Genomic DNA, 13,168 nt, shown 5'->3' with positions numbered 1-13,168 from the left:
TTCACGGTGTCTTTGTGGATGAACTTTATTACAAAAAAATAGGTAAGTCTGAAATTTTGAACTGAAAACAATTAGACTTTGCTCTTTCATTTGCGACCAAAATCAAAATAATCGGTCGGGGGGTCCAGAACATTTTTTTTTATTTTGTGTGAAGTATTCATAGATATGTGTTTTTGTACCGACACACATTGCGTTGAACATATATACGGAACAAGCTGCAAGATCAAACAATTTGAACACCTGGGCTTGGAAGATAAAGTTGTTCTTGCTCAAAAGAGCTGTAATAAGCATATATGAAATATAATATACGCATAATTGCAAAACTGTCTCAAACGTCATTTTAGTTATTGTCCACGAAAAACCTTGAAAATCGTACTTAAATTGGTCATAATGATGTAAGAAGTTATTAGGAAATATTTTTAATAGGTGAAGAAGCATCGATATCAAACCTCGAATTTTCAAGAGCTTGTTTGTAGATTTGTATCTTGAGAACCTGACAACCTTTTGCGTTGAACATTTTATTGATTAGTCGCCACCAGCGAGTGACCAGTGAGTTACCGGTTGTCTGCTTCTCGAGTCCTCCGATAATTTTGTAAGGCTTGTCAAGCATGGCTTAACCCCCCTTGGAGCGTGACGTAATTTGTTCATGACCCCTAGATACAAAAGTGACTTATCCGCCTTTCAAACAACACAATTTCAGTTATTCGAATTAACTAGTAGAGGGCTTCGCATGTGATAAACCTTGTTATAATGCATGTAATATACTTGCCCCGTGGTGCTGAAAAATACGCTAATTTGGATGGTATTTGAGAAGTTTCAAATCTTATATTTTTAATGTTATTTTCTTAATGGCACAGTGCTTATGAAAAGATCAGAAACTAACATCATGAGGCTAAAATGGGTTTGGGATTTTTGTACTTGTTTGCAGTACTATAACCCCATATTAACCCATCTACCGGCAGCTTCATATTTTCAAAATATTCAAATCGCGATAACTTTTTTGTTTCTCAATATTTTTGAAAAAAATTTCCACAATTTCGCAAAAAACTCTCTTATTTTCAGAATATGTATCGGTTTTGAGCATTGCTCATCTATATTCGGAGATATTCCAAAATTCCTTGGGGGACCGACGCATAGCCATAACTCTCGTAATTATCTTTGGCTACAGATTTTTTCTCATATTCGGTTATTCGCTTTTCAAAACTGAACTTTGATGAAAGTCTATTGTGAAGAAATTAAACAAATCGGTGTTACTGTTTTTGAGCAATGAGCTTTTATATTTTTGGTACCACTCTAGCCGTAACGAGATCTTGAAAATTTCTTAAAACATCATATTGAAATTTTATATGGGAAGTGTCGGTCCCCCAAGGAACACCGAAATATTTTTAAAACCAGTTGACCAATGGTCAATACCGACATAGATTCCAAAAGTAGAAGAGTTTTTTGAGAAGTTGTGAAAAAATGGTGGAAAAATATAGAGAAACAAAACAGTTATCGCGATTCAAATATATTTTTGTGCTGAAAAAATGAAGCTGCTAAGCTAAATAATAGCAAACAAACTCATGAATACCTCTTCTGCTATCTGTCGAATTGAATTTCTCTCAAATTTCTTTATTATGGTTTTAAGAAAGAGCTTTTACAATGGGATAATAAGTTTGTACTTACATTACAGTACAAGCGTGTTTGGAACATACCTCAAAATTTCTTCATAGTAATTTCCATATAAACCTACATTGTCTTTGGGCCACCTTAAATCACCACCTGGAAAGCTGCGAATTTCACAGAACACTATTTTTATAGTAAGGATAGTAAGGGCCTTCCTTAGCCGAGTGGTTAGAGTCCGCGGCTACAAAGCAAAGCCATGCTGGAGGTGTCTGGGTTCAATTCCCGGCCGGTCCAGGATCTTTTCGTAATGGAAATTTCCTTGACTTCCCTGGGCATAAAGTATCATCGTACCTGCCACACGATATACGAATGCGAAAATGGCAACTTTGGCAAAGAAAGCTCTCAGTTAACAACTGTGGATTTGCTCATTGAACACTAAGCTGAGAAGCAGGCTTTGTCCCTGTGAGGACGTAATGCCAAGAAGAAGTAGAAGTAAGGGACATATGTGAGATTGAATTCTCAAACATTTTTTAATTTTGAACCGCCCTAATGTACATAAACACATAGATAGGCAAATTCAAACATATGTGCAAGTCTCTCGAAATCAAACAAAAAAAAATTACTCTGGACCCCCCGACCGATTATTTTGATTTTAGCAGCAAATTAACGCGAGAAATCTAGACTTTATTGTGGAGAATTTTCAGACTTACCTATTTTTTTGTAATAAACTTGTTCTACGAAACACACCGTGATCAAAGATAAGGCTAAGGCTAAAAAACTCGCTATTTATTTATCCATCAAATATCTTGTCTTGATACATGAAAAATCGAATTCGTTGCAAATATGCAGAAATCCATACAAAATCTCCTAAGACGCCTCATAAGAACTTTGTCATAGATCAAGGACTAGTCCAACTAGAAATCCAGACATGGCTGCACCAAGAATCAATATTATCATTAATCCCAGAAATCTTCCAAACAAAATTCCTAATAAATTTGTCCAATGTAGTTTTGGCTCGGCTTTTTGCAAACTCTACGCATCTACTAAGAATTTCAAGCAAAAATAGCCAAGAATCTTTCATAGAATCTTCTGAAAATTTGCTACTTATTAGAAATCTACTAATAATAACCTCTTCAGTGATCTCTCTGAAAGAACTTACAAGAATCTGATCAATTATCGATTCGATTTCCGTTAGGATTTTCATTAAAAATTTGCAATGAATCTAAATGGAATTCTAGCCAGCATCTTACCAAGAACCTTTCCAGGAACTTCTAAGTACCCTTATAGAAATGTTTCAAAAATCGATTAAGATTAACTATTTCTCTGCAGCTCAGCAAAAGATGGTCATAATACGAGTGACAGGCAGTCGTAAAACTTCTAAAATTTTATTTCTAGTTTTGCCCATATTGCTTGAAATTGAAACAAACCTGAAGTCTTATGTTTTAAATACATATTTTCCCGGTGAGTTCTCCGAATTCCCGGATATTTCCCGGTCGCGTTTTTTTGCCGCTTTTCCCGGACTTAATGAAAATAAAATTCAACCTGAACAAGCAAAATTTTCCAACATTTGAGTGTACAATTAAGTTTTCTTAATTTTCTTAAATTTAGATCGCCCACTCTTTTATTAAAGGTAGTACAGCAATAGAACCTTCATGCATTGTTTTTTAAAATTAGAAATGAATGCAAATTGAATTAAAAAGTAGTTTACTATCTGGAAAATTAGGTATTGGGAGGTTGATCTAGAAATTCCGAAAACCTTTGGACGTCATTTTTGAATCTTTGAAATTAGGAATCTTTGGATCAAGGGCCAACTGGAGATTAATACCGATTCCTCTATGCATAATTATTCGACTAGATATAGAACCTTTTCAACGTGTTAATCCTTACGATTGCATTGAGCACTTTTAAATCAATACTCCGTAAACAATAAGCCACACCTTCATCTGCCCCCATTCGACATAATGATATTAATTCCACAGCCAGTTTCGCCTTCATCGGCATCGACTTCAGCAACATTAAAACAAATGATCAACGTAGTTTAGTCTCTACATGCTATCGGATAAACATAAAGATAAACACACGAGGCAGCACGATGATGCTAGATTGCATACGTAAACAGCAACATCTGAGAGCTAGACTACACGATGCACCAAAGTGCTCCTCTACGTGTGAACGGAAGTCCAGCTGTATTGGATCAAAAACAGCATCTGCCTACGGTTTCCATCACTTTGCTCGATATTCGCTGTAGGCCTATCAGTATTTCTATCGGCATGGGAGATGATCATTCGCAGTTCGCATCGTATTTGCCATTGCCGCACAGCATGACGACGACGGCAGTGTTGCCTATAAAAATGATACACGTGTCAGTTGTGATGACGACGGGTCTTTCTTTTGTACATCGATAACTCTGTCGGGCGAACGTAAATAGAATTTCACGTAAATGGAATTATAACGTAAATGGAATTCTTGCTCTCAAAACTCAGTTTGAATATTCATATAAAAAATACTAAATATAAAACTAATCTTTAGTGAAGCTATGTCAGCTATATGGTAATTAATGTTCCAGGTCAGCCACGAACTCCCTTGAAAGCAGATTTTCAGATCTACAAGCATAACGAATGATCTTTCAAAGGTATATGAGCAACATTCTAACCCATAGAAGCTTATGAAAAAACTAATCTGTTAAGTTTAGAGTTCAACAACCGTTTAAGTAGATGAAAAACCGAATTTAGTACTATACCATTTAATTCCACTAGAGTTTGTATCCTTTGACAGATACGCGTATTTCGACCTCAACTGTAAGGCCGTCTTCAGTGTCGTGTACTAGACTCGTACTATACAGCTCGAAGATTTATCATAACCGTTTAAGGTTATACTAAGGAGAACTCCTTTGAGCATTAACCTTCAGTAACACAAGCGTGACGAATGGTCTTTTTGGGGGCTATGAACAAGTTTGCTACCCATTCGGTCTCTTTTGGTTATATTCTACTAAAATTTGAGAATAACGACTGATTAATGATATCCAAGTACTACTTGGAGTGTAGGTCATGAGATCTATAAGCGTAACGAGTGACATTTCTGAACATTGCAAATATATAGGCTGACATAGTTAAGTTCTACCCAGCTTTGAGTTCAACGTCTGCTTAAGATCAGAAGACTCCAGGACTTCTGATGTGCATATAGATCTAATTAATTCGATTGTAACAAGTTTTAAGCCGCAAGACTGTTAAATATTATCCAAGATTGTATAGTAGTATAGGTCGCAAGATCTACAAGGTTTTAAAACATGGCTTGTAAGAATAATGGGTCATATAGCTACATCATGTCAAATTTTGAATTCAACTAGTAATAAGAATTTTCTATAAACAAAACTCCTATATGAACAGACTCATACGATTTGAACTATATCAAGTATGTTTGTCCAATTCAGCTTGAATATCCTAATTTTCCTAAATTCCTAATTTGAGCCAAATTTTATGCAAGTTTCCAAGCTTGTATGGCGATTTATTTGCTTAATTTATTTTGGAACTTGATGGGGCAGGGGTACCTTAAAAATTTAACAGGTTTAATAACCTCAAACAGTCGTTCAGTTTTAAACTTGACAGGACATGCTTAAGAAGAAAAGAACCGTCAATGTTTTACAAACTTTGAAAACCATTTTTCATCGAAACTGGTAGCATTGTCCATGAAAATATATCATTCAACTGCTCTTGCTATCTGGAATGCAGTGATATGATTTTCAAAAGGATTTAAAAGACACTACACGTTAATGCTTCCAGTGGGCAAATAGCCCTTTGAAGGAAGCACCACACTAGACAACGGACTAGCATGCAACGCCCAGTGGCACAGTCGGAAAACATTCCTCTCGAAAAGTTTTACGGCCTGAGACGGGAATGGAACTCACACTCCTTAGCACGATGCGGCTAAATGCCTCGGTGACACTAACCACACGGCTATGAAGCCAAGGATTTGTTGAACTTAAAACGAAAATAATGGTTCTTAGTTTTAGATTATTGCATATGATTGAATGATAGATTCTTGAGTCCTAATTAAGAATATTTTTGATAGATTTTGATTATGACACAGATCCATAGCCATTTATTTAAGTTAACGAAATATCGTTTTGATTCATATCGTTCCTTGTTCCTACAAGGACTCCATGGAGTACAGTTCTTGAGATCTACTTATAAAAGCAGTTGTACATTGATTGTTTTAAACTATGGCATACAACTAGTAACCCTTAGTATGAGTATACTGAGTTTCAATTTTATTTGTGCCCCTTCCTATTCATAGAAGTAAATGGAATATTTTTCTTATTTGTACTGAATATCTTGAACCTCCAAGAGCTCCATTTAATATAGGCTATTTATCAATATGTCAAATTATTAGCGAACAGTTTTTTTCATTGAATTCTATCATGATTTCATCAAGTGAACTTCATCTAATTTCTATGAGCCTGTTTTCCCAAAAATATTGTATGAAGAAGAGCGCCCTTTGTACACAACAATTTATACAAGCTTAATAGCATGAGTTTACTGTACGTGTACCGTTTATAAAACAATCAGTTATTACGCTAGTAGATCTTGTAGACCTTATTGACTGTCTTTCCGGAAGTTCTTGGATGACTAAGAACTTGTGTTGTGTTCATTCAAATTCATAGTTAAACTCTTCAAACATTTCTGAGCATGTTCAAAATTCAAATTTTTCAACGTGTTACTGGTGGTGGGGCCCAGATAGCCGTAGCGGTAAACGCGCAGCTATTCAGCATGACCATGCTGAGGGTCGTGGGTTCAAATCCCGCTGGTCGAGGATCTTTTCGTAAAGGAAATTTTCTCGATTCCCAGGGCATAGAGTATCTTCGTACCTGCCACACGATATACACATGCAAAAATGGTCAATCGGCAAAGAAAGCTCTCAGTTAATAACTGTGGAAGTGCTCATAAGAACACTAATCTGAGAAGCAGGCTTTGTCCCTGTTGGGACGTAACGCCAGACAGAAGAAGAACGTGTTACTAATTATGCTCGTTAATTTGAAGTACTATATCTCAAGAAGTTTTGGGATGACCGTGATTGTTCACAATTTATTTTAAAGGATAGTGCAATTTTTCATTTTTATAAAACATTCTTAAGCGCGTACTGCATCAATAATCGGATCCGAGACTATATTTCACAGTGTTCTGCAGTTTATGACAGGTATGACCAAGAACATGTTATAGCAATTCATCGATTAAACATGTCTGACCTAAACGACAAAGCATAAGTTAGAAACAAATCAGATTATTTCCACGAAACTCATCATTCCAATGCAAAATTTACTCAACTCAATTTAAATGGTACAGTACTAAATTTTAATAGTACAGAATAATTCGTACTAAACGGTACAGTACTAAATTCGGTTTTATTTTTGTTTTGTTTTAAAAATATTTGTAAAATGAATTTAAGTCACTTTTCGCAAAATGAGAGATTTTCAATAATTTCAATGGTGGTAATTTAAGTACTGTGATGCTTCAGTTGGGTGAAATCCATGTTACATATGAGCTGTGATGAAAAGTTCAAATCAATCAAAATACTAGAAGCCGACATCCTTGAGGTCTGGATCTCGGCTTTTAGTATTCTGATTGATTTGAACTTGACCTTGTATTGAAAAACGGCCAATGCATACTTTATTATGTCCAATATTGTACATTATAATACCTACACTCCAAGGAGTTCATTAGTTCAAGAAAACATATCTTAGATCAAAACGAAGGATATTGCTACTTCAAAGATAGTCCCCTGTTTGAAACAAGCTTCAAAGGTCCTAGTTTACAAAGTATTTGCTGAACAAATGCTGCGTATACTATAATGCATTGAAATTCAATTTACGTAATATTACGCAAACGTACTCACGTAAATGGAGGTTTTAGTGGACTCAACTTAAAACATATTGCGATATAAACGCACAAACCCACGCAATCAACGCGATGCCAAACTGTAACGGATAAAAGCTCACAACAGAGGATTATTCATCCGCTTGGCAACCCTGCCGGAATAGATACCATTCCCCGCGCTCGATTCATCCATATCACACTTTACTGTAGTGGAAAGTCAACGTTATCGATTGCACACTCGTGTAAACTGCACAAAACCATTGTAGTACCATCCACATGATAGCGGCCAAGTCCAACGGCTTTCCTTTGTTTTTAAACACCCTATTGCACTTGTTCTACTTATCGACAATTACAAGTCACCAAATGGTATTAAACGATTCAACCCCACGATATGACAAGGCCTGTCCGACCGACCGGATACATACCTTTCTTGTTCTATAAATCCAATAAAAGACAGTCGTCACTTCGCACGCCGCACAAAATTAGCAACTACAAATCAACAAGCACCGAAAAAAAATAGTCTCAGCACCGCACGAGCGCTTGTTGACCTTGTTTGCCGCTGTATATGATTCTGATTGGCAATACAACTTGCCCAGACGTAGAATGTGTGTAAGAATTTTTGCGACACTGGTTGGCGATAGTCTATCTTCACAGATGTGCCAATTCTCCAAGTTAGAAGTAAAGAATTGACGAATGTCGTTCGATTAGGAGCACTTCCCGGTAGTATAAAGGTATAATTGCACACGCACACTCAATTTTCAGGAACCACACTCCGTATGACAGTCGAATTTAAGAGGGTGAAAGCTATTGGTTCGGAAATTTTTACTTGCTGCGAGTGGAACGGTCCGAATGTAACTGGCTCACGCGTGTAACCGATCGTCGCTGGGAAGCGCGTTTTTTTGCTTTCGTTGGATGCCTTACAACGTTCAGTTTCGCTAGTGGTGTTGTACCGGGGGTGTGTGTGAGTTGGACCAATACTAGGAACTAGGGAGGTGGCGTGTTTTATGTTAACACAGCATATGCTGAGAGAATTAGGGGAGAGAACGGTCAAGCATAAATTGAGAGGGATGACGAAATAAATCCGAGAATGTAGTACTAGAACAGATGGTTGGTGTCTTTGAGAAATTTATCAGTAAAGTATATTTCAAGGGGTTATCTGCTAATATAGCGGTACACACTTTACATTGTCTGAAATTCTATATGAAGAATTTATGCAAATTCTGAGGCGAATTTTAACTTGTGCATTACTAGGGTTGTCGGAGTTGATAGCCACCGCTCGCAAACGTCGGACGTGTTCCCTCACATCGCCTTGTTTATTTTTCGATTTTTTTTTCTTGCAATGAACATCTCGCGAGAAAATACTTTGATCGTTGATTTCAACGTCCTACCAGTACGTCCGGATACAGCAAAAGTCCACCAGTTCCTGGAGAAGGAGGTCAAACTCCAACTGGCGGACGTTAAAAGCATTCAGCTGCATAACATTCGGAACTGCGTGTATATCGAAGTTAACTATAGCGAGACAGCTGCCCGCTATCAGGAGCTCCATAATAACAAACATTTGATTTATTATGGAGACATAGGCTTCAAAATTCCCGTGTTTGTGGACAATGGAGCGGTCCCGGTGCGTGTGCAAGATTTACCACCGGCGATGAAACACGCTACTGGGATTAAGTATTTATTGCAGTACGGCGATGTGATTTCAGTGACAAGAGAACGCTGGAAGAACTTTTTTCCTGGCGTCTACAATGGCGTTCGAATCCTCTACATGAAAATCAAACGACCAATTCCTTCATTCGCTACCATCGGCGGATTCCAGACATCAATTTCTTATCCGGGACAGATCAAATCTTGCCGGCTGTGCCTTGAGACTGCTCACCCAGGTCAGAAATGCTTGGAGACAGCGAAGGCAACAAGCGGTGTTGTCAACCCAAACCAAAACCCAGCACCGAAACCAACTTCTTCGGAAAGCAATAATCAATCGCTCTTCTCCAACAAAGACTTTCCTCCTATCCCAAGCCAACAAAAACAACAAACAGCAGAGCTTACGCCGCAGAAGGAAAAAAAAATCCAACAATCGTACCTACCACGATCGATAACCAGATCACAACCTGCAATGACGAGAACGACGACGACGACGATAGCAGCGGTGACGACGACGGGAACGATAGCTCATCATCGATCAGTTTTGAAGTCAACAACAAGCGGCGACTATCAACAAAGAAACAGAACGAAAACAAGATAATATGTTCTAATGTATCCACCCTGAATGGCAGTGGGATCAGTGGGGATAATAGATCGCAGGGACCCATTCTCAGGTCGAGAAAAACCAAATCTTAATTATTTTTACTATTTATTGTAAAATATTAGTAACCGTGCTTTCGGTTCCGTAATGCTCTCGGGCGCTTGAGCCTTTCAAATAAACAAATTAATAAATACTGGGGTTATCGCAAAATCTCAATTAATCGATCAGTTGATAATCGATTACAGTCCAAGAGTGTTGATTATCGGTAACGATTAATCGACCAGTATTTTTCGATTAATCGAATTATTCGACATTTTTTCTGTAAATATGAGTTCTTACTGCTATAAGGTACACCGGAGTAAGCTAAATCGGATAAGGCAATATGAAATAATAAGTTATGAACATGATGACAACAAGTGTTAGCAGGTTTTTCGCTCCTTAAATTTTGTTTCATTTGTTGAAATTTTCCATTTCATGTAACCCGAGCCTTTTCAACTTTCCCGAAAACTAATTGAAACACAGTATTCAGAATTGTTCTCAATAGATAAATCCTTGTAAATACGGATTGACCTGCACGATGAAATTCTTCTAAAATTTAATTTTCTAATCCAATTTTCGAAGCATAAAGATGTGGTTCATGGCTCTGTAAATTGTTTCTTGAAGTATTTTTTTTTCTAATCAAGTGAATTTCAGTAGTTATTAGTGGCCTACATTTATGATTCTGAAGGTAAACCCCCCCCCCCTCTCTTTCTCTTATTTTTTCATGATTTCCATAATGGAAATGAGAAAAACACATATGATTGACCCATTTATGCAGAACATACGTAAATCCCGACCTTTGTAGAAAATTCTTGTTTTGCTTCCCCAAATTCCTGGAGCATAATTTGATTGGATTCCTATTGATATTTTGTGCATGATTCATTTTAAATTGTTTACGGAATTGTTGACAAAATTCTAGGCTTATTCTGAAAAGAGTTTTTGCACGATTTTCGAATGAACTTCTGGATAATTTTTCAAGAATTTTTAATATCTACTGAAAGTTTTAAGCTTGACTTGGGAATTTATAGCTAACTTCGACGATACCGTCGAACGGGGCTACTTTTGATTCCAGGGGCTACTTTGGACACTCACCTTTTGTATTTATTAGCAGCGTAAATATCAATCTGTGCAATTTTGTGTCTTCAGCACTTTTATCAACCAATGTATGCTCTACCACTAGGCATGATGTTTTCTTGGAACAACATCAACAATAACAGGATAAACAAGAAAACATTTAAAAAAAAGTCCGAATAAATATTCACAAGGTATAAAACATTGGCTATACAAACATTGTTTAAATTTTACCCATGTCGTGGAATTTTATTGGGAGCATCACAAAACTATCGAATCCTCATGTTTCATGAAAATCTTGTGATTTGTTTTGCTTAAAATTGTTGTTTTATTCAAATAATTGATCAAAGGTCTTATTTTTGCGACTTCTATTTTATTATAATGTTTTGGTTTGTGTATTTTACAACATAAAAAAAATAAAATAAATGTCTGTAAAAGTGAATAGACATAAGGGGATTTTTTTTTATTATCGTACGAATTGGGCCGAATGATCTCAGATTTTCATGAAACTTTTTCCACAGGCAGGGCTCATGGATATATGAATAAAAAAAATTGAGAAAAATTCAGGGTCGCCTATTTTTCCGGAAAACTCAGGTGGAATTTTTTTGTTTTCCCTTGACACTACTTACTTTGAAAAATCATAACTCAAGAACGAAGCATCGTAGAAACAAAGTTTTTATATGAAAATTTAAGCAAATTTTCTCAAAAATCCAAAAAAATATGAACTGGAAAAAGTTTTCCACAAAATTTTCCACCGTTAGGGAAATTCATAAAGAAAAGCTGGAAAATCTATGCCCGAACTCGCGGAAAATTTTTAGTAAAATATTTTTGAGAAGGAAACTTTATAAACTTCAATTCTAGTAACTTTTAGGATGTACTTTGTTTTTGTTCCTGAGTTATGGTCAATTTTGTAAAAAATGCAAAGATTTGCCATACATGTCTTTTCGTTTAAAAATCATGACTCAAGACTCATCATGACTTGTCGAACCGGTAATGGAGCACTTCACGCAAATTTTCATCTTTTCCGTAATCCACCACTCGAATGAAGCTTACTGATGAGGCCTTGGCTGATCGATCGTAGATTTGTCCTTACTGATTTGTGGCCGTCCAGTCCGAAGGGGTTACAGCATAAAGAATTGTATTCGTAATATTGAACTATGTCCATTTCAACAGCTTCGGGAAAACTTTTTTCACTTTCCAAAAATTAATAACGAGGAATATACAGCTGATAGACAACACTTGCACTTTCTCACTGCTCTTTGTTAGTTTTTGGTAAACTTATGATTCTCAAGCCATTTCAACGCTTTAAACTTGAATTGGTAATTTGTCATATTGTCTACCCATTTATTTAACTGTCAATTTTGTAGTTACCTAACAGGAAAAAATTGCCTACATTCTGATTGAAGAAAACTTTGTTTCGATGTAGTTTCGTTCTTAAGAAATTTTGTTTATGAACTTATAAATTTGTAAATATATGGTTCAAACAGCTCATCCTAGCAATATTTGATCATGTTTTAGGAACGAAAAATGAGCGTATTGAAAAATATTGTAGGATTGGATCTTATTGATCGCTCTTTTCAAATATACTTTGTTTGAAAGCTGGAATAACTAATCGGGTTTTCATTATTTGTTTTCATAAACAGTGAAAAATGTCCTGGGAAAAATTTCATATTTTTGAGATAATTTGAATCCGGTTCGACAAGTCATGATGAGTCTTGAGTCATGATTTTTAAACGAAAAGGCATGTATGGCAAATCTTTGCATTTTTTACAAAATTGACCATAGATCAGGAACTAAAGAAAAGTACATCCTAAAAGTTACCAGAATTGAAGTTTATAAAGTTTCTTTCTTAAAAATATTTTATTAAAAAATTTCCGCGAGTTCGGGCATAGATTTTCCAGCTTTTCTTTATGAATTTCCCCAACGGTGGAAAATTTTGAGGAAAACTTTTTCCAGTTCATATTTTTTTTTTTTTTGGATTTTTGAGAAAATTTGCTTAAATTTTCATATAAAAACTTTGTTTCTACAATGTTTCGTTCTTGAGTTATGATTTTTCAAAGAAAAGTCTTATATGGCACATCTGGACATTTTTCACAAAATAGGCCATAACTCAAAAACGAAAAAAAGTGCATTCCAAAAATTTCAGTGATTAAAGCTTATAAAATTACTTTCTCGAAAATATTTTTTTGAAAATTTTCCACGAGCTCGGGCATAGTTTTTCCGGCTTTTCTTTACGAATTTTCCCAACGGTGGAAAATTTTGTGGAAAACTTTTTTCAGTTCATATTTTTTTTGGATTTTTGAGAAAATTTGCTTAAATTTTCATATAAAAACTTTGTTTC

At 35.9% G+C, this 13,168-nt stretch overlaps 1 protein-coding gene across 6 annotated transcripts in view; it reads right to left on the bottom strand.

Annotated features, from left to right (window-relative positions):
• Positions 1-8,346, bottom strand: part of LOC5580214 (patatin-like phospholipase domain-containing protein 3) — a 68,321-nt gene extending 59,975 nt beyond the window's left edge. For 2 of the 6 annotated variants that reach the window (XR_002502134.1, XM_021852865.1), the window contains exon 1: positions 7,901-8,345. The gene's annotated coding sequence lies outside the window, so the exon portion shown is untranslated. Of the gene's footprint in view, positions 1-7,900 lie in introns of all 6 variants that reach the window. The other 4 variants (XM_021852862.1, XM_021852869.1, XM_021852864.1 and 1 more) reach the window with 3 other exon arrangements.
• Positions 8,347-13,168: the final 4,822 nt, after the last annotated feature.

Source organism: Aedes aegypti, chromosome 3 (genome assembly GCF_002204515.2).
Source record: "Aedes aegypti strain LVP_AGWG chromosome 3, AaegL5.0 Primary Assembly, whole genome shotgun sequence".
In the NCBI taxonomy this organism is placed as follows: Eukaryota; Metazoa; Arthropoda; class Insecta; order Diptera; family Culicidae; genus Aedes; species Aedes aegypti.
This window is presented reverse-complemented; position numbering and strand designations above follow the sequence as displayed.